This window comes from Pinus tabuliformis, chromosome 5_1 (assembly GCF_031772625.1).
Source record: "Pinus tabuliformis cultivar Carrire ecotype Pingquan chromosome 5_1, CPIR1, whole genome shotgun sequence".
NCBI classification, from domain to species: domain Eukaryota; kingdom Viridiplantae; phylum Streptophyta; class Pinopsida; order Pinales; family Pinaceae; genus Pinus; species Pinus tabuliformis.
In genome coordinates this window covers 241,041,623-241,065,644 of record NC_142305.1, presented here as the reverse complement: position 1 = coordinate 241,065,644, position 24,022 = coordinate 241,041,623, and the positions used below count along the sequence as shown (strand labels likewise).

Below are 24,022 nucleotides of genomic sequence, written 5' to 3'. Positions count from 1 at the left end.
TGAAATTATGTAATGGAGGTTTCTAGTTCACGACTGCGCGAACTACCAATGAATTCAGGCCAATTTTGTCAAATGCTGGCTCTGCAGAAGGTTTATTGTCCCACCAGTTCGAAATAGGTGCAGGTCACTGGGTGATTGATGGTGAAAACAGTGTTTTTGGGCCTCCTTAAACAGTTTGCTTGCAGAAATACGATAAAACCAGGTAGAGGGGATTTATCTTGAGAAATACCTTGCAAATGGCCGATAACAGGTCGCAACTACAGGTACAATGGAGGCGCTGACGGTTTCGGAATCAAATTTGGCAGGTTGGCGCTGGTTTGAACGTAAACAGCATGCAGAATTATCAACAGACTCTTTTGGAAAAAGTGTGAAAAAACGCGAAAATTGGCCTAAATATGGATTTTTGGCATATTGGCGCGTTTTTGGAATGACGTCAGCATGACATCATCAGGTGGGGTCGAGGTCGGATGACATCAGCGTGACGTCATCGGGTGATGTGGCGGGCTATGATTGGTCCACGAGGATAGTGAGGTGGCGGACATATCTGTGCGGGGGCGGACGAAGGAGCTGACGCGACGGCGGGGTGGCACTGACGTAGCTCTGACGCGATGATGACGCGGGCATGCAAAACTGGTGGTAAACGGAAAAGCGGTAATGGTTTTCTCGGAACGCCTACCATACGGCGATGGTTTTGTCAGAGGGCAACCCGAGAAATTGTGAGGGCGACGCGTGGCAGAGGCCTGCCGTCACCCTCTGACAGTTTCTCGGGTGCTAACTGTCGGACGTCGGGCCCAACCCGATATGTATAATGGCCGTCCGATCAAAAGCGCTTGATCGGATGGTTGACGGGTTGATGAGGTGATCGATCAATACGGAAGGGGATGAAGATTAAAATAATATATATTTTGGGGCGCGCGCTCAGCGGAAAACCTTGGGGATATGGTGGTTTGCAATGCTTTCCAACGTAAAAATAATGCGGCCCCGACACTTTGGATAAGCGGAAAAAAGTGGGTTTTTGATATTATTTTGCAATTTGAAGCGGGTATGGGTAAAAATGGGTTTTTTATAAGGTTTTCTCAGCAAATGAAGGCTTTGATGGGCGAAATGAATTCAGAAGGGGGGAGGGGGTTAGACTTAGGTTCATCAAAGTGACCAGATGCCATTTTGATCCCTGACAGAGGGCATATGGCTATAATGCCAAGGGGAGGGATATTTATACAATGTTTGGGGTTTATACACCATGGTGTTATAATACTAGGGAAAGGGTAACATAGGGGGTTTATATAATAAAGTTAGGGGTTAATATGGATGAAAGGAGTGGATGAGGGGAGATAATACTAAGTTTATTTGAAAATAACTTAGCTCAGGGAGTAGAGCAAAATGAAAAGAGTTTTTAGACAAGAAATGTGGCTTTTGAAGGAACAAGAAACATCATGAAACCACCAAGTCTTCCATGAATCTCAACTGATAATGGGATGTTAGTAATGAATGGGAAAAGGGGAAACAGGGAGGTTAGACATGCTTCTTTGGTTTGCTGCAACTTGATGAAGAAGAACACCTCTGAATCCATTGATTTGACCTTATAAAATAGGTTAACACACATACAATTTGTAAGAAATGACATTTCTGCAACCCCATCTGCCTACCCATCTATTTGCCTATCATTTTTTGTTTCTTCTTGGAGGGTGCATTTGGACTTGCAGACCCTTATTTGCCTTTTCTTTTCTTTGGCCTTTTTCTTTTGTTTTTCTATCTACTTCTACCCTTATTTCTTCCAAGGTCCCAGATTAAGCTGTTGGGAGCCTTTCTTCTCTACCTAAACTACTTGTCTGCCAAGATTAAACAGTTTGGACAGACTTCTTTCTCTATTCTACAACTGAAAATTTAAAACCTGGCATGATCCAGATTAGGCTGTTGGACCATGCATCGAAATTGAGTGCTCATCAAGCTATATACAGATTTTATTCTCTTGGAAATATGTGATCTTTGCATCATCAAAGCAGAGCATATTTGGACCTTTTCTTGCTAATCATGAAATATGAAACCTATTGGTATAGGTAGCTAACAGTGGCTCCACATGGGGATGGTTTTTCATTTGAAAGACTAAGAACAGCAGGTCATATTGCCTTGCCCCTTGACTGCTTGTATCAAAATTTTGAAGTTTTGCTGCTTTGATATGCCAAAATTGTGTGCTTCCCTTTTTGGTAGACCTCTGATCCTTTTTACCTTTTGCTGATAGTCAATAAAACTTTGAGAAATTGCATTTTTACATCTTAACAGAAAGTAATATATACATCTGGATATGTACAAGGGAAAACTCAGGTTGCACTTATGGGTGATATTCAAAATAGTGCTTCAACATCCTGCCATTCACAGGGCCTTCATCCAAATCAGTTTCATTAAGACTTTTAAGGAAATAAGTGTTGTTTCCTTGTACTGCTTGGACAGCAAATGGTCCTCTCCAAAGGGAATCAAATTTTCCATGTTTTCCCTTATCCTCTCTTCTTGCATCCCACTTGAGGACTTTGTCACCAATGTTGAAATCTTCTGCCTTAGTTCTTCTGTCGAAGGCCTTCTTTAATTTTTCTTGTAGAACTTGAACTCTGCTGAAAACTTGATCTCTAGTTTGCTGTAAACATATTATTTGATTAATCCTTCTTTGCATATCATTTGGTTCAGCTTGGCTTTCTTGAAGAAGTTTCATAACAGGCACCCCTAGTGATGAAGGAAATTTGGCTTCTAATCCATAAACCAACTCATATGGGCTGGTCCCAATTGATCTCTTGGTGGTTAGTCTATCTGCCCATAGAGCATTCACCAGCTTCTTATGCCAATTCTTTTTGTTCTCTTCTAGCACTTTCTTTATAATGTTTACCAGGCTTTTATTTGATGACTCAGCAAGGCCATTTCCTTGGGGATAGTATGCAGTAGAATGGCCTAAGGTAATGTGAAATTTGTGGCAGAAATTCACCATTTTCTTGGATCTGAAAGCAGCAGCATTGTCTGTTATTATTTTGTCAGGACAACCAAATCTAGCCAATATGTTATTCTCCAAAAACTGAATGATTGTTGAATCATTTGCTTGTCTGCATGGAGCAGCTTCAATCCACTTGGTGAAGTAGTCTGTGGCTGTTAAGATCCATCTATGTTGGCCTGAAGATGAGGGATGAATTTCCCCAATGAAATCCAAGCCCCATTGTTGAAAAGGTCTCTCTGTTGCAATAGGCCTCAAGGGAAGTGGCAGCAACTGTCTCTTTCCCTCAAACACTTGACATTTATGACATGAGGTGGTGAATTTCTTGACATCAGAGAACATGGTGGGCCAGTAGTAACCAGCCCTTAGTATTTTATCCACAGTGGACTTCCAGTATAAGTGTCCACCACAGTCACCTGCATGAAATTCCTTTATGATATTGTCAGTTTCATTCTCAATTAGGCAGTTTAGCAATATCCCTTCATGGTTTTTCCAAAATAAATTTCCATCCATAACACAGAATTTAGAAGCTTTCATTCTTAAGAACCTACATTTAGTTCTGGACAATCCTGGGGGAGCACACAGGTTTTGCAATACATAACATATATCAGAGTACCAAGGGGATTGTTCAAAGGCTACATTGATCTTTGGAGTCGCCAGCTCCGGTTCACTGTCCAGCTGATTGATGTCTAAGGCTTGGAAATTTGCTTCTGTCATTAGTTTGGCCAAACCTTGCCCTTTTATTAGTTTTGTAGGTTTTATCTCAATATCAAATTCCAAGATGTTGGCAATCCATTTTCCTCTTCTGCCCTCTAGGTTTTCTTGGGTGAGAATGTCTTTGACAATAGGACTTGGTACATAAGCTATAACATGTGAATAAAGGATGTAAATCCTAAAGTCCTTAATGGCTTTAACCAAAGCATAAGCTTGTTTTTCCATGATTTGATATTTTAAAGGTGCATCTCTAAGAGCTCTGCTAAAGAAAGCAATTGGCTTCTCATTTCCTTGGTCATCTTTCTGTAACAAAACAACAGCAATAGTATGCTGGGAGGCAAAAGAGAAAATGATAAATTCTCTGTCAAATTGAGGATTGGTCAAGACCGGGGTTTGGGTAAGGGCCAGCTTTATACCTTCAAAGGCTTGATTTTCTTCAACTGTCCATTTCACTTTTGAATCTTTCTTTAGCATGTTGTTTAGCAATCTGATCAGTTCTGCTAAGTTTGGGATAAACCTTCTCAAGAAATTGATTTTTCCCAAAAATCCCTGCAATTCTTTGATATTTCTTGGGTGGGGCATTTGTAGGATAGCTTGTATCCTATCTGGATCAATTCTTATGCCATCCTTTGAAATGATATGTCCTAACAGCTTACCTTCTTCCAAACCAAATAGAGACTTCTTGGGATTCAAGGAAATTCCATATTTCCTACATGTTAAGAAAATCTGTCTTAAATGTTTCAAATGTTCTTGATCTGATTTTGAGAAAGGTGTAAGGTCATCTAAGTAAATGACAAGGAATTCATGAATCTCTTTGGCAAAAGCAATATCCATTGCTCTTTGAAAAGTTGCCCCTGCATTTTTCAATCCAAAAGGCATTTTTACATATTTGAAAGTTCCCCATGGGGTTGTGAATGCAGTTTTGTCTTGATCATCAGGGTGTACTAAGATTTGATTAAATCCTGAGAATCCATCAAGTAATGAGATCCTTGAGGCCCCTACCACTCTTTGGAGAATGTGATCCATCTTGGGTAAGGGATAGTTATCTTTGAGGGATACTTGGTTCAGATTTCTTAGATCCACACACAGCCTTATTTCACCAGTTTTCTTTCTTGTAGGGACTAAGTTTGAAATCCACTCAGAGAATCTGATTGGTGCTATGATGCCTGCCTTGAACATTTTTTGTACCTCTTGTTCCATTGCTGGGAGAAGCATAGGATTGATTCTCCTCAATTTTTGTTTAAAGGGCTTTTGATCAGGCTTGAGAGGGATAGTATGCTGGATAACAGAGGTATCATAGGACTTTAGATCCTCATAACTCCATGCAAAAACATCCTGGAACTCTTTAAAGAGATCTATGTATTTAGGCTTTTGGTCAGGAGGTAAGGAAGCAGACAATTTAATTATTTTGGGCTTGTCAATGGTACCAATGTTGCATTCTTCAATGGCTGCATTTAAGGGCTGCATTTTTGGTTTTCTGGGAATATCATTTGAATCAAAGATGTCCTCTAGTGGAGTTAGGCATGTCGGTAGAAAATTGTCTTTCAGCTCTATGATGTCAGTTTCAGCATTGGCCACTTCTTCACAACTGATTGGTTGGATTTGCTGAATGTTTTCCTTGTTGAAAATAGTTGGATTTAGCATTTGTTTTGATGTTCTAGGTGATATTGGGTGAGTAATCTGTTGAAACTGTATCTGTGATGGACTTGCTCCTTCAAGTATTTGTGATTGACTTGCTTTGTCAAGTACTTGTGATTGACTTGCTTTGTCAGTGTCAATATTTAATCCTGCAAACTCTTGTTGCAGCGTTAAAAAATTGTTTATTTGCATATCATCCTCAAATACTTGCCAATCTTTAACATTGTTTGGAATGGAGGGTCTGTGTTTTATCTCAGCTGTGAAACAATTATTAGGTTCCAATGGTAATTTTCAAGTACTAGCAAATGTGGCCAAACTATGAGCATGTAGATTATGGGTTCTAGGAATTTTAGTGATTTGGAATTCAGAGAAAAAGTTTAGTACCTTAGCAACATCAGACCTATAAGACCTTAGTCTTTTGTCATTGGTGACAAAATTTCCCTTTACTTGTTGGATAACTAAATCTGAATCACCCATGATTGAAACCCTGGCAGCTTGCAGGAATTTTACTAACTTGAGGCCTAGTAAAAGGGCTTCATATTCTGCCATGTTATTAGTACATCTGAAGTTTAATCTATAGGCTCTGCCTTCTGCATGACTGTTTTCTTTATTGTGTACCCAAACTCCAGCTCCTGCCCCTAATTTGTTGACTGAGCCATCAAATTCAAGGAACCATAGAATATCTTGTTGTGAAGGAGATTTAATGATCTGTTCATGGGCTGGAAATGTAAGTTGAAGTTCTGGTTTTTCATCTGGCTTGTCTTCTAGGACAGTCTCATCATTTGATTGGATATGCTTGACAACTAGGGCAGCAGCAGTGTCTAGTGTTTGATTGACTGTTGTTTCATGGGTGGTAATTCTTTCATTAGAGTCTTCCTCCTGTATGAGTATTTTGGTTTCAACATCATTTTTTGAGAGAGTTGTGCTGTCATTGAAGAGAATGTATGAGTCTATGTCTGAATGGACAACATATATGGGAAAGTTTTGAGGCTTTTCTTCACTACTGACCATGTATTTCATGAGTGTTTCTCTGTATAGTCTTTTTGGTTGCCCAAAAACAGAGATGGTGGCATATGACATGTCTAATTGTAGGGAACCTTGGAGTTTAGCTCCCCATGATCTTGATAACAGCATCCCATACTTAGGTGGGATATCAGCAACTACAACATCCATCAGAATTGTTTTGTTTGGGTATTGAACCAGAGACACACATAAATATTTTATGAGACCTAAACACTTGACTTGGCTGGAGTCAAAGGAAAATAGGTCCTTGTAAGGTCTTTCCATGACTGCTTTTGGCATGAGATTGTGAGAGGCACCTGAGTCAAACATTGCATTATGTAATATTTTATCATGAATATGTAGGCTGACATAAAAAGGCAATACCCCTGTGACTACTGTTTTTCCATCCACTTCTGGGCCAAACAGTAATTCTGGGGTGTCATCCAGCACATTGACATCATCTTTGTTGCCAGTGAGTTGAAGGGACTTCTTGATCTGTAGTTTATAGATGTCATGCTTGGCTAGTTCTGAGAGAGGAATTGTTATCTTTAGTTTGCCAATTTCAGTTTCTAGGTCAAAGGGTTTTTCAGATTGGGTCTTAGGGTTATGGATAACAGTCCTTTCCTTGTTCACTAAATCTTCTTGTTGATTCTTATCTTCATTTTGGGACTTGTCTTTTTTACCCATCTCTCGAGGAGTAACATTTAAATTAGGGTGAGAGGATGAAGTAGCCATAGGCTGCTGTTTTAAGGACAATGGTTCAGTGATCTCTTCAATGATTACTTCTTCTGCAGGTGAATTTGCTTTGTCATTAGACTCTGTAACTATGGCTCTTTTAGGCTGTTGATTATCCTTTATCTTATCAGGCTGATTTACATTCACAGTTCTGCTCCTTAGCTTGTATTGTTTATGGACTTCAGAAACAGCAGTGTCATAGCCTTGTTTAAAGTCAAAGGATTCACCTGATTTGGTTTGGAACAATTTTATTTCATCATCCTCATGATCTTCTTGTGTTAAGAAAACTTGACTTTCACCATCTAGACCCATTAAATTAATCTGAGAATCTTCATTGGGTTCAGTTGATGTGGAAGTTTCAGCATAGTTTTCCTGGAAAGGGGGTCTTATGTCTTGGTCAGCACTGGTCTTGCCAACGTTTGGGTTTTGAGTTCTCATAAAATTTGGATTCCTAGGAGGGTTGTTTTTTGGTGCTTCCCATGATGATTTTCTCTCAACCGATTCCACTCTATCACCCAATCTTTTCATTCCAGTGAGTATTGCATCTAGCTTTTGATCAAAAGCAGAGGGTTCTTCTTTGAAGGCTGTTCTCTTTTCCAACCTTGCTCTGTTTCTTTTGGCAATCAGGTTAGCTTCCACCGTGACAGCAACCCTTTGGGCCTCTGCAAGGGTTTGAGGGTCTCTTTCCTTTAACTGATAGGCCATGTCAGGGTCAAAACCATCAGGGAATTTGTACAAAGCTAAATCAGGAGGGGGTCGTAAATTTTGTGGGATCGCGTTATATACATTGTTGAATCTTGCACAATACTCCAAAACAGTCTCTTGGGGACCTCTTTTGATAGTGTCGTATTCACCAAGTATGTGCAGAGGATCCTTCTTCTTCTCCCATCTGCTAGTAAAGGCTTGATAAAGCTCATCAGGAGTTGTGATGGAATTTGCATTCAGGGATCTAAACCAAGTTCTTACATCCCCAGTTAGGCTTTGAACAAACATCCTCATTCTCACACTGTCATCATCTATTTCATAGGTCTCAAAATGGTCTTGCATCCTTTTGGCATGCTGGACAGCTGTCAAAGGGCCATTGGAGTCAAAATATGAGATTTTGGTTTGGTAATCTTGGGGTAGAGCTGCAGCATTAGCTGGTATTTGCAAGGGTGCATATCTGTTAGCCATATTCACAGGGTTTGGGGGATTTACAGGGGCAACTGGGATAAGAGGAACGGTGTGTACTACAGGGGTAACAGGTGTAGCAGCACCTAGGGTGTTGTTCAAGGGGATATGTGCAGTGGGTGAAGATGTGTAAGGAGGGCTTTGAGATGTGGATGGTGAACTGGGGGAGACAGGGGTAGAGCGAAATAGAACCTTGATAGGGGTAGGAACTAGTTCAGGGTGGGCTATCTCAGGACTCAAATCACTAGGATTTTCCTGCCTTTGTTGCTTCCTAATTATTCTAGGGATTATATTAGGATTCTCAAAAACTGCTGGATTTGGGTCAGGGTTAGACCTAGTGTGCCTGGTTTCCTTTTTAGGAGCCAGCTTCTGAATTTGTTTTTTGGTATTTTCTAAGATTTTTTAGGATTGTTTAAGGGACTGTTTAAGCCTTTTAGAACCACTGTCTATGGACAGACGACGGTTCAAAAAGTACTGCTTACTCCCCAGTGGAGTCGCCAATTATGTTAACACCCAGGTTGTTCCCTATTACTCCCAAGGGAATACGGCCGGGGTAACCACTAACCAATCTTTGGATTACAGTTTCTAGCCAAACTGTAATCAGAGAGGGCTCTCTCTTTATGATTTGTCTCTGTTCTGATAGTATTTTAGGCTAGCTATTTATGCTCAGGTTTTTGGTTTGTGTTTTGGTTGAAGGACTTCTTTCAGTGCTTAAGGTGTAGTGTTCAGACAGTAGTGTATCATTGGGCAATGGAGTCTAGAGCTGTGAAATGCTTTGAAATGCTAGAGTGATGATGTTCAGACTGCAGGGCCTATTGAGTATCTCAAACAAACAAAATTTAAACTTAAGTGGTGATGTATGGTCAGCCAACAGAAAGCAATTAAGAATTTTCCATTAAGCTGGTGATGTGAAAGTGAAAGATGTTGCTCAGGAGCAAACTTGAATTCCTGAAACAAAGGTCACTGTGAAAGATATATTTTGAAAGTGCAGCAATTAAGAATTACACTTATCAAGATTATAGCTGAAGAAAACATTCATTAACAACATAGATTGAACTCAGGGTATTGCATGAATAAGTCCTGAAGGTTATTCTTTTTCTTTGTTGCTGAACACTTAGAAATTAGAAACATATATGGATTGTAACAGATTGAAACACATGACAAAGAGAGTTTACAGAAGAACTTATTGTATTGTGAGGTACACAGGAATCCCGCAGTTTTCAACAGACACCAGGACGCATTCAACACTTCAGAACTCCGAGAAATTCCATCACTTTCTTTATTAAACTCTGAAAGGATTACAGCTTAAGAACTTCTTCAAGAGAAATCAACAACAACCCCTGCAAGCTTGTGCGAGGGGCAAATATATACAATCGGTTTACAAAATATCTGAGTGCTAAGTTATCTCAGAAATGAATACGTTCACCAACTTTTCAAGATATTTAGATCAGAAAGTTATTACATCATTGAATACAAAGTAAATGCATCTTTATGCTTGTCAAAAGATATTTTGGCCTTTGGAGGCCACTGAGTCGGTTGGAGTGATCTGCATTAATGCTGAGAAATGCGCTTTTGGAGCTGCTCTGCTGTAGCTTCTCGGCCTGGACACCTGTAGCTTCTCACCTTGCTTTGTTGGTCATAAGTTTTGCTGAGGTGGCTCAGCGTTCATCTTTAATGCATGCTGATTCTTTTTAAACTGTCCTGTGTATGACAGTTTGCATTTTCCATAAACAAAATTTATTGAATGGCTTCCTGTTTATAAAATCATCTGTATGGCCTTAGTCCACCATTATAGTGTAGGTAGTTGATGCCTGAGAATTGCATCCATAGTCTCCTCTGCCTCTGTATATTTGTAAAAATTGGGAGGCACCTCAAACAGGTGTTTAATTTCATTCATTATAAAAAATAAACTTTCTACTCTATTGTAGAGAGTCTGTCCTGTGGCTGGCCCTGTTTCCTCTGAGGTGCTGGGCTTCTCATTGATCTGACTTGTGGCAAATGCATTAACCCTTTTGGCATACTGCTCATGAGTGAACAGTCTCCCTGCGCTGTTCAGTAAGCCAGGGAGCCCTCTGTTTTCTAATATCTGAAATTTCTCCAAAAACCTGTTTACCTCAGTCTGCATGTCCTGGGTTCTTCTCTCTAATGTCTGCACCAAGTTTCTCAGTGTAAGAACCCTCTTGATTAACTGAATGTGCTCAGTTCTGTTTGAAATTCCCATGGCAGTCAACTGAGTACTTGTTCTATTGTTAAGCACATTAATCATCCTGGTAGCAATTTCAGGCATATTGCTTAGAGCAGCTCTTGATCTCTAAATTTCAGCTTGTGCTTTTGGAATGAGCTCTAACTGCTCATGGATTGTTTCAATATACTGCCATTGGTCATTAATAGATTGGCCAATGTTAGCCCACAGCACTATTTTAAGCTCAGCCACAACCTTATCTAATTTGAGCTCATTCTCTAGCTCTTTAATCCTGTCCTTGAGGGCTTTTATCTCCCTGCCCTTTTCTGCCACAGTCTGCTTGGACTTGTCATATCTTTCATTGACTTTGGCTAGTTTCTCCCTGGCCTCATTCAATTCTGTCATTTGTGCTTCCAAGGCCTGGATCTCATTCCTCAGCTTTTGCATATCCAAGCTAGGGGCTTGCTCTGTTGTTGGTGGTGCTGAAGTAGATGGTGCTGCTTTTTCAGTCTGTTGAGGAGGAGGAGTAGTAATTGGAGCAGCTTCCTCAAGGTTAATGATTTGAGGAGGAGGCTGGGAGGTCTGACCTTCTTCTCTTTGTTTCAGAGTTGCTTGTAACGCTGCCTGTGCAGCCTCTGATTCTCCCAATTTTTCTTGTGCCTGGATAAGCTGTTTATAGAGAAACACCAGCAAAGCTGTGGCATCTTTATCATGCCTTTGTTGAGCTACTTCATCTGTTTGAGGGTGAATTGTGGCTGGGAGTTTGATCTTTCTCCTCAAAGCTGCCATATATGCATCCCTCAACTTTAATATTTCCTGTATGCCCTTGATATCTTTGGGATCATGCCCAATCTCAATAATTATGTCTTCTAAGGACCTTATTCTGTTGTCCTTTGCTTGAGATGATGCCCTTTCCAACTCAAGTTGGGCAGCTGTATTATTAAGGCTATTTTCTAGCCTGTAGTTATCTAATGTTTTGTCTGCCAAGGAAGCATAGACCATCTCACCTGTTTGTTTATGCAATTCAATTTTATCCATTGGGTGGATGTCCTTGGCCAGGACCTCAAGATTGGTCCTTAAGTAATCTGAAGGGGACTTTGGCTGCAAAGTAGTTGGCATGAAGTGACTCATGATCATCTTGCCCTCCTGGACATCATATGCAGACATTACACGCTACTGGTTGGTGGGAGCCATATTCAACAGATGGTTACACAGTTGTATTTTTATGGGTTCATTCCTTTTCTTTATTTCAATGAACTGTTGTTTAATGCTCATTTCACCCCCTCTCTGCTGGCTCGAGGAGCTGAATTCTCCTCCCACTGTTCTCTCTTGTTCCTGTTGGAAGGAACTTGCAGATGCCTCCAAACTGGGCGGGCCCATACCCAAAGATTGCCCTATAGGCATCTCTTCCTCTGAAAGGGGATTCATCCTGTGCCTCTTCTCACCATGACTTATTGATGTAGTCAAGGGAGTCTCTCTATCCCTTTTCCTGCTTACATCCTCCTTTTGTGGAGTTTGGAGGACTGAGGTTTCATTAACTACTTCTTGCCTTGGAGGTACTATGTTTTGAGCCTGCTACTCAGTGAGAATTGGGGCCTCAACTGCCCCTTCTTGATGTGTGGGCTGCTCTATGTCATGCTGCCCTACTCTTTGCTGTGATTCATGTTGTTGCTGTTGCTCTACCTGCTGCTGCACTTCTTCTTGCTGTTCCATCTCTTTATCTGTTTGGTCTTCAGTCATGGGAGGTGGTTGCTCTTGTTCCACTTGCTTTCCTTTGCCTTTGCTGCCTGTCTGTTGAGTGTCCATGGCAGCTTGCTGATGTGTTGTTGAAGAAGAGGCAGCTGCTCCGAGTTGCCTTTGATATGATAAGGAAACCTGCCCACAAGTTTCCAAGTCAGCCTCTTTTTGCATATTCCTAGCCTCTCTCTCTAGTATCTACTCTCTAGAGATTGGCTCTTCTAGAGTGCCCTCTTTCCAGCCTAAAGAATTTGCATACTTTTCAATATGAGGCAGCCTAACATGTGAATAGTTACCCAATTTGTGTTTTATCCTCCTGAGGGAAATAAAATGATTACGGTCATAAGGTGACCATTTGAAACTGGTTTGCAATTTGAAACCCTCTAAGATCATATCTGCCTCCTTCCATCCCTCCTCTCTTTTGTTGTACAAAAAAGGGCCTAGCTGGCTCCTTACCTTCAGTTGTACCTTCTTGTTTTTGCTTTGGAAATGGAAGTAGTCAGCATATCCAAACTGTCTGAAGTATTCTAGGGCAAACAGTCTCATGGGGACATACCTTGGCAGCCTGTAAGGGTCCAATTCACAGCCATATACTCTGATTACTGTGTGGTGTTGGTAAAAATACCAATCACCAATGCTGTAGGATTTGGAGAGATGGAGAATTCTTTGCATGTCATCGGTTAACCTTGGAGGAGGGACACCATACAGCAATGTCATAGCTGGGTGAATGAACAGGTCTATAAACTCACAGTATGTGTATGGTGATTGAGAAACATCATGGAAAACTGAAGTCCAAAACACAACTGACCTTGGATTTCCCTGGGCATTAAGTTTCTTGAGGGGAATGGAGAAACTATCTGGCTAATAAAACAAGAACAGGTGGTAGATGTATGAGGTGTATCTGAACACCCTTTCCCTTGGTAGATTCATCAGCTGCTCATGGATCTTTTCTGCAATATAGGTGGCATAGTCATAGTGTACAGCTAGAGGCTTTCCAGGAGAAAACATGGACAGCATTGCCATTATAGTGCCATCAACATCCTCAATTCCCTTATATCCCAGGACATAGCTGATCAAATCTACTAGCATTCTGCCCAGGTCATTCAGGTAGTGATATCCAATAGGAGGAGTCCTTATAGTTTCAGAGCTTGGCTGCACAAATAATTGGCTAATTTTGGTAATCTGGGCACTTGACAGATTATTTCCCTTCTTTATTAAATCCAACATGGAAAGAGGGGTTAATGGCCTTGCAGTATGGAAATGCAGCATCTCATTTATGGTTTCTGGGGTGATAAAGAACAAAACTGAGCCTGTAGGACTGAGAACAGCTCTCTGGCAAGGATCATAGCATTCCTGGCATTTGTGGAACAACTCTGAGAGGGCATTGACTTGAGGGAGGTTGTAGATGGGCAAATTTGAGTCCCAAATCCCTAAAATATCAGCTCCATTAAGGTGTTGAGCTTTCAATTCATTTAGCATATGGATATTGAACTTAGAACCCATGGGAAACCAATCTAACATCTGATAGTCTACATCTCCCAGGGCTTTCCATGTTATCTCCCTTTGAGGGGCATTCAGAGGCTGGATATTCAGGGCTATTGGTGTCTCCATGGCTAGTAAAGTTTCTGAATTGTATGTAGACTGCTCTGAGTGAGCAGAAAACACAGAGGAGTTTCTAGACGCTGTGACTGTGAATTGTAGGGAACAAAGGGAAATTTGTACAAACAGCAATTGAAATACCGTTTATGGGACTTATAGAAACAGTAGTAGAAGTGATTGGATTGTTTCTATGGTGAAATTATGTAATGGAGGTTTCTAGTTCACGACTGCGCGAACTACCAATGAATTCAGGCCAATTTTGTCAAATGCTGGCTCTGCAGAAGGTTTATTGTCCCACCAGTTCGAAATAGGTGCAGGTCACTGGGTGATTGATGGTGAAAACAGTGTTTTTGGGCCTCCTTAAACAATTTGCTTGCATAAATACGATAAAACCAGGTAGAGGGGATTTATCTTGAGAAATACCTTGCGAATGGCCGATAACAGGTCGCAACTGCAGGTACAATGGAGGCGCTGACGGTTTCGGAATCAAATTTGGCAGGTTGGCGCTGGTTTGAACGTAAACAGCATGTAGAATTATCAACAGACTCTTTTGGCAAAAGTGTGAAAAAACGCGAAAATTGGCCTAAATATGGATTTTTGGCATATTGGCGCGTTTTTGGGATGACGTCAGCATGACGTCATCAAGTGGGGTCGAGGTCGGATGATGTCAGCGTGACGTCATCGGGTGATGTGGCGGGCTATGATTGGTCCACGGGGATAGTGAGGTGGCGGACATATCTGCGCGGGGGCGGACGAAGGAGCTGACGCGACGGCGGGGTGGCACTGACGTAGCTCTGACGCGGTGATGACGCGGGCATGCAAAACCAGTGGTAAACGGAAAAGCGGTAATGGTTTTCTCGGACCGCCTACCATACGGCGATGGTTTTGTCAGAGGGCAACCCGAGAAATTGTGAGGGCGACGCGTGGCAGAGGCCTGACGTCACCCTCTGACAGTTTCTCGGGTGCTAACTGTCGGACGTCGGGCCCAACCTGATATGTATAATGGCCGTCCGATCAAAAGCGCTTGATCGGACGGTTGACGGGTTGATGAGGTGATCGATCAATACGGAAGGGGATGAAGATTAAAATAATATATATTTTGGGGCGTGCGCTCAGCGGAAAACCTTGGGGATATGGTGGTTTGCAATGCTTTCCAACGTAAAAATAATGCGGCCCCGACACTTTGGATAAGCGGAAAAAAGTGGGTTTTTGATATTATTTTGCAATTTGAAGCGGGTATGGGTAAAAATGGGTTTTTTATAAGGTTTTCTCAGCAAATGAAGGCTTTGATGGGCGAAATGAATTCAGAAGGGGGGAGGGGGTTAGACTTAGGTTCATCAAAGTGACCAGATGCCATTTTGATCCTTGACAGAGGGCATATGGCTATAATGCCAAGGGGAGGGATATTTATACAATGTTTGGGGTTTATACACCATGGTGTTATAATACTAGGGAAAGGGTAACATAGGGGGTTTATATAATAAAGTTAGGGGTTAATATGGATGAAAGGAGTGGATGAGGGGAGATAATACTAAGTTTATTTGAAAATAACTTAGCTCAGGGAGTAGAGCAAAATGAAAAGAGTTTTTAGACAAGAAATGTGGCTTTTGAAGGAACAAGAAACATCATGAAACCACCAAGTCTTCCATGAATCTCAACTGATAATGGGATGTTAGTAATGAATGGGAAAAGGGGAAACAGGGAGGTTAGACATGCTTCTTTGGTTTGCTGCAACTTGATGAAGAAGAACACCTCTGAATCCATTGATTTGACCTTATAAAATAGGTTAACACACATACAATTTGTAAGAAATGACATTTCTGCAACCCCATCTGCCTACCCATCTATTTGCCTATCATTTTTTGTTTCTTCTTGGAGGGTGCATTTGGACTTGCAGACCCTTATTTGCCTTTTCTTTTCTTTGGCCTTTTTCTTTTGTTTTTCTATCTACTTCTACCCTTATTTCTTCCAAGGTCCCAGATTAAGCTGTTGGGAGCCTTTCTTCTCTACCTAAACTACTTGTCTACCAAGATTAAACAGTTTGGACAGACTTCTTTCTCTATTCTACAACTGAAAATTTAAAACCTGGCATGATCCAGATTAGGCTGTTGGACCATGCATCAAAATTGAGTGCTCATCAAGCTATATAAAGATTGTATTCTCTTGGAAATATGTGATCTTTGCATCATCAAAGCAGAGCATATTTGGACCTTTTCTTGCTAATCATGAAATATGAAACCTATTGGTATAGGTAGCTAACAGAACTTCAACACACAATATTCAAATGTGTGAGGAGCATCAGAGTTAACACAGGGTATCAAGGAGCCAACACACTAGGAGATAACAACATAACCAACATACAATAAGGAAACACCAGTAGATAAAGAACAAAGAATTCATTGGACAAAGAACAAAACAAGAAATATAGCAATGGATAGGAGATATGTAGTAGGGAAAAAAGCTAAAAGGGACCTGTATCTGTGATACCATGTTACACCAGGTTTGTGTAAGTTCAAATGAATATTTTTTGCATTAAGAGAAAATCATGAATATATACAAGGAGAGGGAGACTATTGGAATTTGTATTCCAATTTCTCTTCATATTCTTTATTTATTATTTACATTATTTACAAGAATTTCCTAATCCCAAAGATTAGATGTCAACATGATCAACATTCCTTAATCAAATTGAAGGTAATTTTTTTCTCTTTTCAATGTGCTAGATGACCCTCATGAAAGATCCAAAAAGTTTACGAGTTTAAAATCAATTTCAAGATGTGGTGCTTCCTTATAGAAGGCTAACCATTATGGTTTCCCCTTTAGAAAATTATAGTGTTACTAAGGAGGAGTATATACTATGTGTTTATCTTTTCATTTGATATCCCTATGTCTCAAATACATCCAATACTTTACATAACCTAAAATGGAGGTAATTTTCCTAAGATATTGCCAATTTGATCCAAGAACCCATGGAGTTAATCCACCTATATCATTTTCATTCTACCTTCTTAAATTTATCCATTGTATCCTTTCTACATTTTTATCCTTTTACCATTTACCTTTTACATTTACCATTTATTATATTATATTTTGCATTTATCCTTAACCGTTTTTTATTTTCCATTATTTTTTATCTATCCTCGTATTATTTTGTAATCGTAGCCTTTCCACTTCCCATCTTCCTCTATTTTTCCTTTTACCATTTATATAATTGTTCATTTCCATTTCAAAGTAGTTTTTCATATTCCTATATTTCTATTATTCATAGTTTTGAAAAGGCTATTTTATTTTCCATATGATCTCTTTACTTGAAAATATTTCCATACTATTTCTATTCCCCCCCACATCTAATTTCCATACTATTTCTAGTTCCCCCACATATAATACCTTCGTATATGTTATTTTATTTTTCAGCATCACTTTTGTCGAGTTATGGTGCATACTCTCACCACACATGCCTTCCCTCTGCACATGCCTTTCTTCCACACATTTCACACACAATTTTCCTCTACACAAGTCTTTCCTTTGCACACCTCACACTCCATTTGAATCTCACCTATACATTATTTTATTATTATTTATCATGTCATTTTATCCTAAGTTCCTTTGGCATATCTCCTTATGACATGTGGTATTTGTTATCACTCCATAAATTTCCCTAGGTTGAGGAGAGAAATTCCAAAGGTAACCACAAACCACTTCAAGGCTAGAATCTAAACCTTCTATCCTTGGAAAGGGCTCTCTCACTTAGGTTGCTCAACTAATCTGATATTAGGCTAGGTATAATGTTAAATAAAGGTATGTTTTCAAAGGTCTGTTGATGAGAAAAGAGACAAATCCATTGGGCATGGAGTCATGTCAAATCTATTTTGTCTAGTGAGATGATGAAGAGAGGAAGGGTTATCTCCACAGGGGCAAGGTAGGTAGTCTTGGTGATGAAATCGAGTCAAATTGTTGTAGGAGGGTGAGTGTAAGCAAGGTGGAGGACAACACAAAGAGCATCAACTATAGATGAATTCTAAATGTTGTTTTAAGAGGAAAAACATTAATCACTTGGAAAAACTAAATCAGAGCACCATTAAGATGAATTCTGAATTAAACATCTAATTTTTTCCAAGAAATAAGACATACATTTAAGAGATGTAAACACATAAGATGAACTTACAAGAATAAATAAGCACACATCATCAAAATATGACATAGGAATCCCTACAAATCACCTTTTGTCTTTCATTCATTCACTATCAAACTTTTCAGAAAATACAATGCACAAAAGTCTATTTCTCTCTAATCTAACCAGCATAACCCATTACCATTTTTTTCATCTATATATAAATCATGAGGTTTGATCTCCCACTCTAGGTGGTCGAAATTATTGACCAAAACAAACTTCTAACTAGATACATCAAAGTTTTAGTGCATATACTGAAAAATAGGAGTGGTTTTTCTTACAACCAATCTAAGCCTAAAACATCACCAACTTGGAATATTTGAAAATAAACATTAAATAAACCTCCTAAGACAATATTTCACCCATCCACATGATCTAAACTACTTCTAGAAGCCAAAAATTCTAAATTTGAAATGAAATGGTGTTGACTGTCCAGACTTGCAGCGCATTAGCTAGTTTCGCAGCAAATTGAGGTAGCCCTCCATGTTTTGTATGGTTGCAGCCTTCCTCTATCAAAATAGAGAAAATGGGTATGCTTCAAATACCTCTATGATGGTACTGAACCTCTTATATAAGATTCAAAGTGCTTGCATACCTCCTTTTGGACTATCCCCCACTTTTGCAACAAGACTGTCTCCTTTCGCAGCGCCTTCAAAAATCTGAACATATGGTGACTTTTTCCTGATATAAAGTGTTGGACGCATCAATGTGAATGTTGTAGCCTTCATATAACTTTCCCTCATGAAAATCAAAACATTAAAACTTCATTATCCCACCAGTACAAAAGATTATATAAAAAGTGCAGCAAGCCCCTTGCTGCGATTTTGAACGCTTCACCAAAACTAACCATTTTTCTTATCTCTTGAGCCATAAAAACAAAAATTTTGAGTTGAATGGCATCCTCCTAGTGAAGATTCACTTTTGTACTGGCCTCTTATAATATATTTAACTTTCCCCTCTTCCTTTTCCTTCCAGATTCTTTGGCCTCAATGAGCTTCTGCGTTACCAATTTGAGTCTTCTTTTTAATACCAAGTTCTGTGTATATAAATTCCTCACCTGCCTATGCAAAGGCAAGCTCCAATTTAAGTTATATCTGGATTTATCAAGGACTAGTTCAACAACTTGTACTTGCTTAAACATTCTCAATTTATCCCTATGATCCTTCTCTGCAAGATGATCTACCTACTATTGAACTCCATCAAGTTGTTCCAATAGTTTCTCAAATTATTTTTTTCTCATAAAAAACCATCCTCTATTAAGGATGAACATTCTCCTTTACTAGAATTTTCACCTTGGTAGCAGACCTAGTTCTTGGTCCCCTTGAATGCTCAACTGCCTCCTTTAATTCTTGAACATCAATGACCAATTTACCTTTTCCTTTAGCAACATGTGCCAATGTTTCCTTTGATGGTTCTCCTTCACTGGGCTGAACATTTTCTTGTGATAATTTATGCATAATTTCCCTATTCTCTTTATGTAAATATGATATTGTTAGATGAGCCTCGTCCAATTGATCTTGTAAGTCTTTAATGCTCTGGTCCCTTTCATCAATTTCCACTTCCTTCTATGTACTTTCTGATTCCACAACTTGAATAGGTGTAGATGGAGGATCTACGAGAAATCTCTTGGCTACAACTCTTGTTCTGGGTACCCTTGCCACTTTTTCTACTTCATGTGAGAAATGAAGCTTCTTAGCACTTCTCTTATCAACTGATTTGATTTTAGTCGAAGGCATTTTGACTGAGCTTGTTGTTGTAGGTGAAACTTCTTTGATCACAACTGATGGGGTGTCTTTCTTGGTCCTCTAGCTGTTTGAATATTGTGCTATCCACCCTAAAGAAACCAAAAAGTCTTGCCATGACTACTCCTTCTTCTCAAGCTCCTTTATCACCAGCAATTTAGTTAATGAAAAATGAAACAAACTAGCTTCAATCTGATTTCCTTTTGTTTGAACTCTGTCAGCCATCTTACATAGACTCTTAAACAAATAATAAGGAAGATTCAAAGGTTTCTTTCTAGTAAAATGCATTAAGAGCCTAATGTGATAATGATACACTTTACTGAACCTTCGTTCACATGTGAAGTACCTTTAAATCACTTCCAACAATTTACGAGGGTGGTATTGTAGATGGATTCTTGGAACAACAAAACCATATCCTTTCCACTATTGGTTTGAGAAAGTATTTGAAATCAACCAAATCAAAATCCATACCCTTGAACCATTATTCTCCATTAAAATGGATCTCAGTGGCATCGACTATTGATTGAGCTGTAACTAGAAAATTTAGAGTTCTCACCTTTGCTTGCAAACCGTCAAAACCACTAGAAAACTCCTTTGTCAACTGTAGATGATACCCTTGAATCTTTTCACAAAACCGCATACACCCTACTTGTTCAAAAGCCATTCTGATGGCCGGATTTGCATTTATGGTTGTGATATCTTGTGGCTCAAATCGTACAATGGCACCTCCCTTATGCTTCTTGTCTTCTGGAGTTGACATTATTTTTCTTTTACAACAGTGAATAGTTTAGGGTTATGAGAAATTGGCTTTGTGTAATGATGGAGGTGTTATGATATTTAAAACCTCTGATAATGACTTAAGATACAACAAGCAATTACACAAAAAATTTAAACAATGCAGACTTCCTCAAGAAAACCCCACAGAACTTGCAATTTCACAACTGTTGGTAGAGAATTTAAAGGGAATTTGAAGGTATTTGATTTTTTAAACACTTTCAAGCATAAGCACTTAAGGGAAGAAACTTTGATTTAGTTTTAAACTGAAGTCACCTATTGCATGTAGAGGCTTACACAAAGAAAATGTGAATTGGTAGTGACAAATGATGAATATAACAAACTGTGTGGAATCACAATGAATTAGGATAAAACCCAATGCAAAGGGAAAAACGCAGTGATTTCTGAAGAGCAGTAATGGTGAGTTTATCATTCTTTCAGGATTTTTTTATGGTTTTTCCTAGCTTCGACATGCAATTTGAGAGTTCACTCAAAATTGAGGAACAAAGATAGACTTGTATTTGCATTTGTGAAGAAGGTTTGATCACCGGCATGAAAGAATGGTAGCACTATGTGAATTCACAGTGCCCCTGCCTCCCTTCCGCAGCGAATAAAATGAGAAAACCAAAGCCTCTGATGAAAATGGTGAAGAGCCGAGCATTGTGGAATGGAGATGAAAGTTCAAACAGACATGCAAAATGTCCTAGAGTGGAAATGGGTGCATTGGTCGTGATAGGAAAAGGAAAATCATGAATGCACAGCACCTTCTAAAAACGTAGCGCTTTGGGAAAAGGGATGGACTGTCCTTTTTACCATTTTTTCCCGCTCAAATCATGAGTTTTCATTAAAATTACATTCAAATTGGCTCCAAAGAGCCTCCAAATTTGTGCCTAAATCATCTCATGATTGCGTTGATGTAGACATAGCCTCTAGGCTTAGATGACCCACTTATAATGACTAAGGATGGTGACTAACTCATAATAACTAAGGATTTGTATAACATGATTTTTGTACTCTTTCCACGGTGACCAAAGGCTTGCTATGATTACCCTTTAGTAAGGAAAACACATGACTTTAGACATTGGACACTTAGCAAAATAGACACCCTTACATGACATTTAATCTAAACCTAGACCTCTTTGAACAATAATAGCTAGGTCATCATGACTAATGTTTAGAAATTTGACCTTAGATACATAGCAAGACTAACATGACCAAGATTCCTAGACATAGGATCCTAACAGTATGTAGCTGGACATATCATATAGTGGAATTTGGAGTGCATTGGTTGGATGCTAATGATTAGGTGATAAGTTGGCAGACAAAGGAAAAAATTTTGCACTCTCCAAAAACTACAAAGAATTCCTTGAATCTCTATGATTAATATATGAACAATCTGGGGGAGATTATCTTTATAAATATATTGAAGTATATTACATCTATGAATGTAGGATTAAAATATCGACTTGTAGGTCAATGACTAAGATCCACCTTCAACCAAATTAGTGGTTGTTGAAATGTGAACTTTTAGAAGCCATAACTCAAGCTCTCTATGTCCAAATGAAACAACTGAGATCTTCTTGGAAATATGGAAGCATGAAGAACATGTTGGGATTGATTTCCATGACTAAAATTATAAATATGTTTCAGAACATTAAAATAAAAGTAATGACAATTTTGGGCCTATCCCCAAATTGTTTTGAAAATGATCTAGTAAATAAAAGAAATATAGAATATCTAAAGTGTGACCTAGTTTAGAGGATGATTTTGTAACTTCATATTTTTAAAATGGATCTTGATTCAGTTAATGTAAAGAGGAAAAACCTAATCATCAAGTAGTTGCAAAGAAGAGAAGATTATAAAGGGAGAAAATCATATTTAGAGAGGTGGTAGGGGTTTTTGCTGAAGATGAGTTTGCTTTTCCAAAAGATCTTGTGAATTACACTACTAAACTTTTCCTCTCATCTATTCTTCTACATTTATATTTTCATCAGGTTTTGCATATATGCACAACAACAAGAATATCTAGGTTAGATTATTTCTTCTCATCTCTTCCATGCACTTCGTATTGTCTTTTAGGTTTATGGGATTATAGTTTATCTAGTTGTCATTTAAGAGGAAGTTTCAGTTTCATACAATGTTAAACTTGTTACATTAGGATATTATTACTAATTTCTCTCACAAAGAGTTGTGCATGTTTTATGTTGTAGGCATGAGTCTGTAAGGTGATGTATTGATGGATTTTTGGGAAATTGAGGCTTTATGACTCATTTTATTGTTACACATCATTTTTTTCGCATTCATGGCAATTGATGTCATACCCCTATCCTTTGTCATCCAAAGCATAATTTCCATTAATACCTAAATAATATGGATGAAAAACCATTCTATGGAAGATAAGGATCTTGTGAAAATACATTAAAAAACCCTAATTCAAAAATATGTCATAGGTTATACCATGATAAGCATACAACACTACTATGTTGTTTCATTTTTCATACCTCCTATTATGTGATAATGTCACACTTTTCTAGGTCATAGGGTGCAACATTGTTTTAATGAAGGTACAAACAAAAAAATATGAGAAGCTTCTAGAATAGAAGCCTCATGGATGAAATCTCTTCCGAGCAGTTTGGATCTAGATTTCCTCCCTAACTTGTTGGAACTCAACCTCTATTCCTTATCCTCCTCTTATCCTTTCCTAAGCCTACAAGTAAAATCATCTCCTGGCTAGTTAGAAAATATCAGAAAAGATTTTTTCTTTGCTAACAAACTACTAAAATATCAAACCTTTGATCTCAAGACTTTTGAAGGAAAGGCATTGAAATAGAGAACAACTGGAAAGGGACCTACAACATCAAGGTGACTTCAAGTTGTAACATTTTCTTCATTATAATATAGTTACATGTTTCTTTCCCACAAATCATTGTCTATTTATTTGGAAATCTTTGGTATATACTTCCTTGATCGTATATATAGGTTTTGATCAAATCATTTTTGGATTATATGTGCTTTGATGGTTTGTTTGTTTGTGTTATTTGGAGGCATTTTTTTCAGATCATTGAGAAAAAAATTAGAAGCTACAACAAACAATCAGTGAGGAAAACCTTCAAAAAAAAGTATGAGTTCATCCCACTCTCATTTCCATTGATAATTTGATTTCAATTAAACCTAGGGAAAGTTTCTTATTCATGTATGTTTTGTTCTAGATATGGTTACTAGATCAAGGGAGATAACTCTTTTCTGCAAGAGGGATTTGTCCATTAACATTTATTCTAATGTATGCAATCCTTTAAAGATCTTTGAAAACTTATCGAATTTATTTTAAATTATTATTTCAGTTTTCAAAATCATAACAGATTCTAGTTTCATGTTATTTTAAAGAGGAAAGGAAAATACTTGTTGAAGATAGACCCCAATACATAAACTCTTTATTATCATATTAATTTTCAATGGGTTTAATGACTAAATCTACTATATGAGAGATTTGTTGGATGATGTATTAGGGTTTGATGTTTAGTATTTACCCATCAAAATCATCTAATACCATGATAATACTATTTAATATATAAAAAGAGGAGTAC

At 38.6% G+C, this 24,022-nt stretch overlaps 1 pseudogene; it reads right to left on the bottom strand.

The window, feature by feature from the left end:
- LOC149164304 (sialyltransferase-like protein 1 pseudogene) overlaps positions 1-20,424 on the bottom strand; it is a 58,030-nt pseudogene extending 37,606 nt beyond the window's left edge.
- Between the last annotated feature and the right edge of the window lie 3,598 nt (positions 20,425-24,022).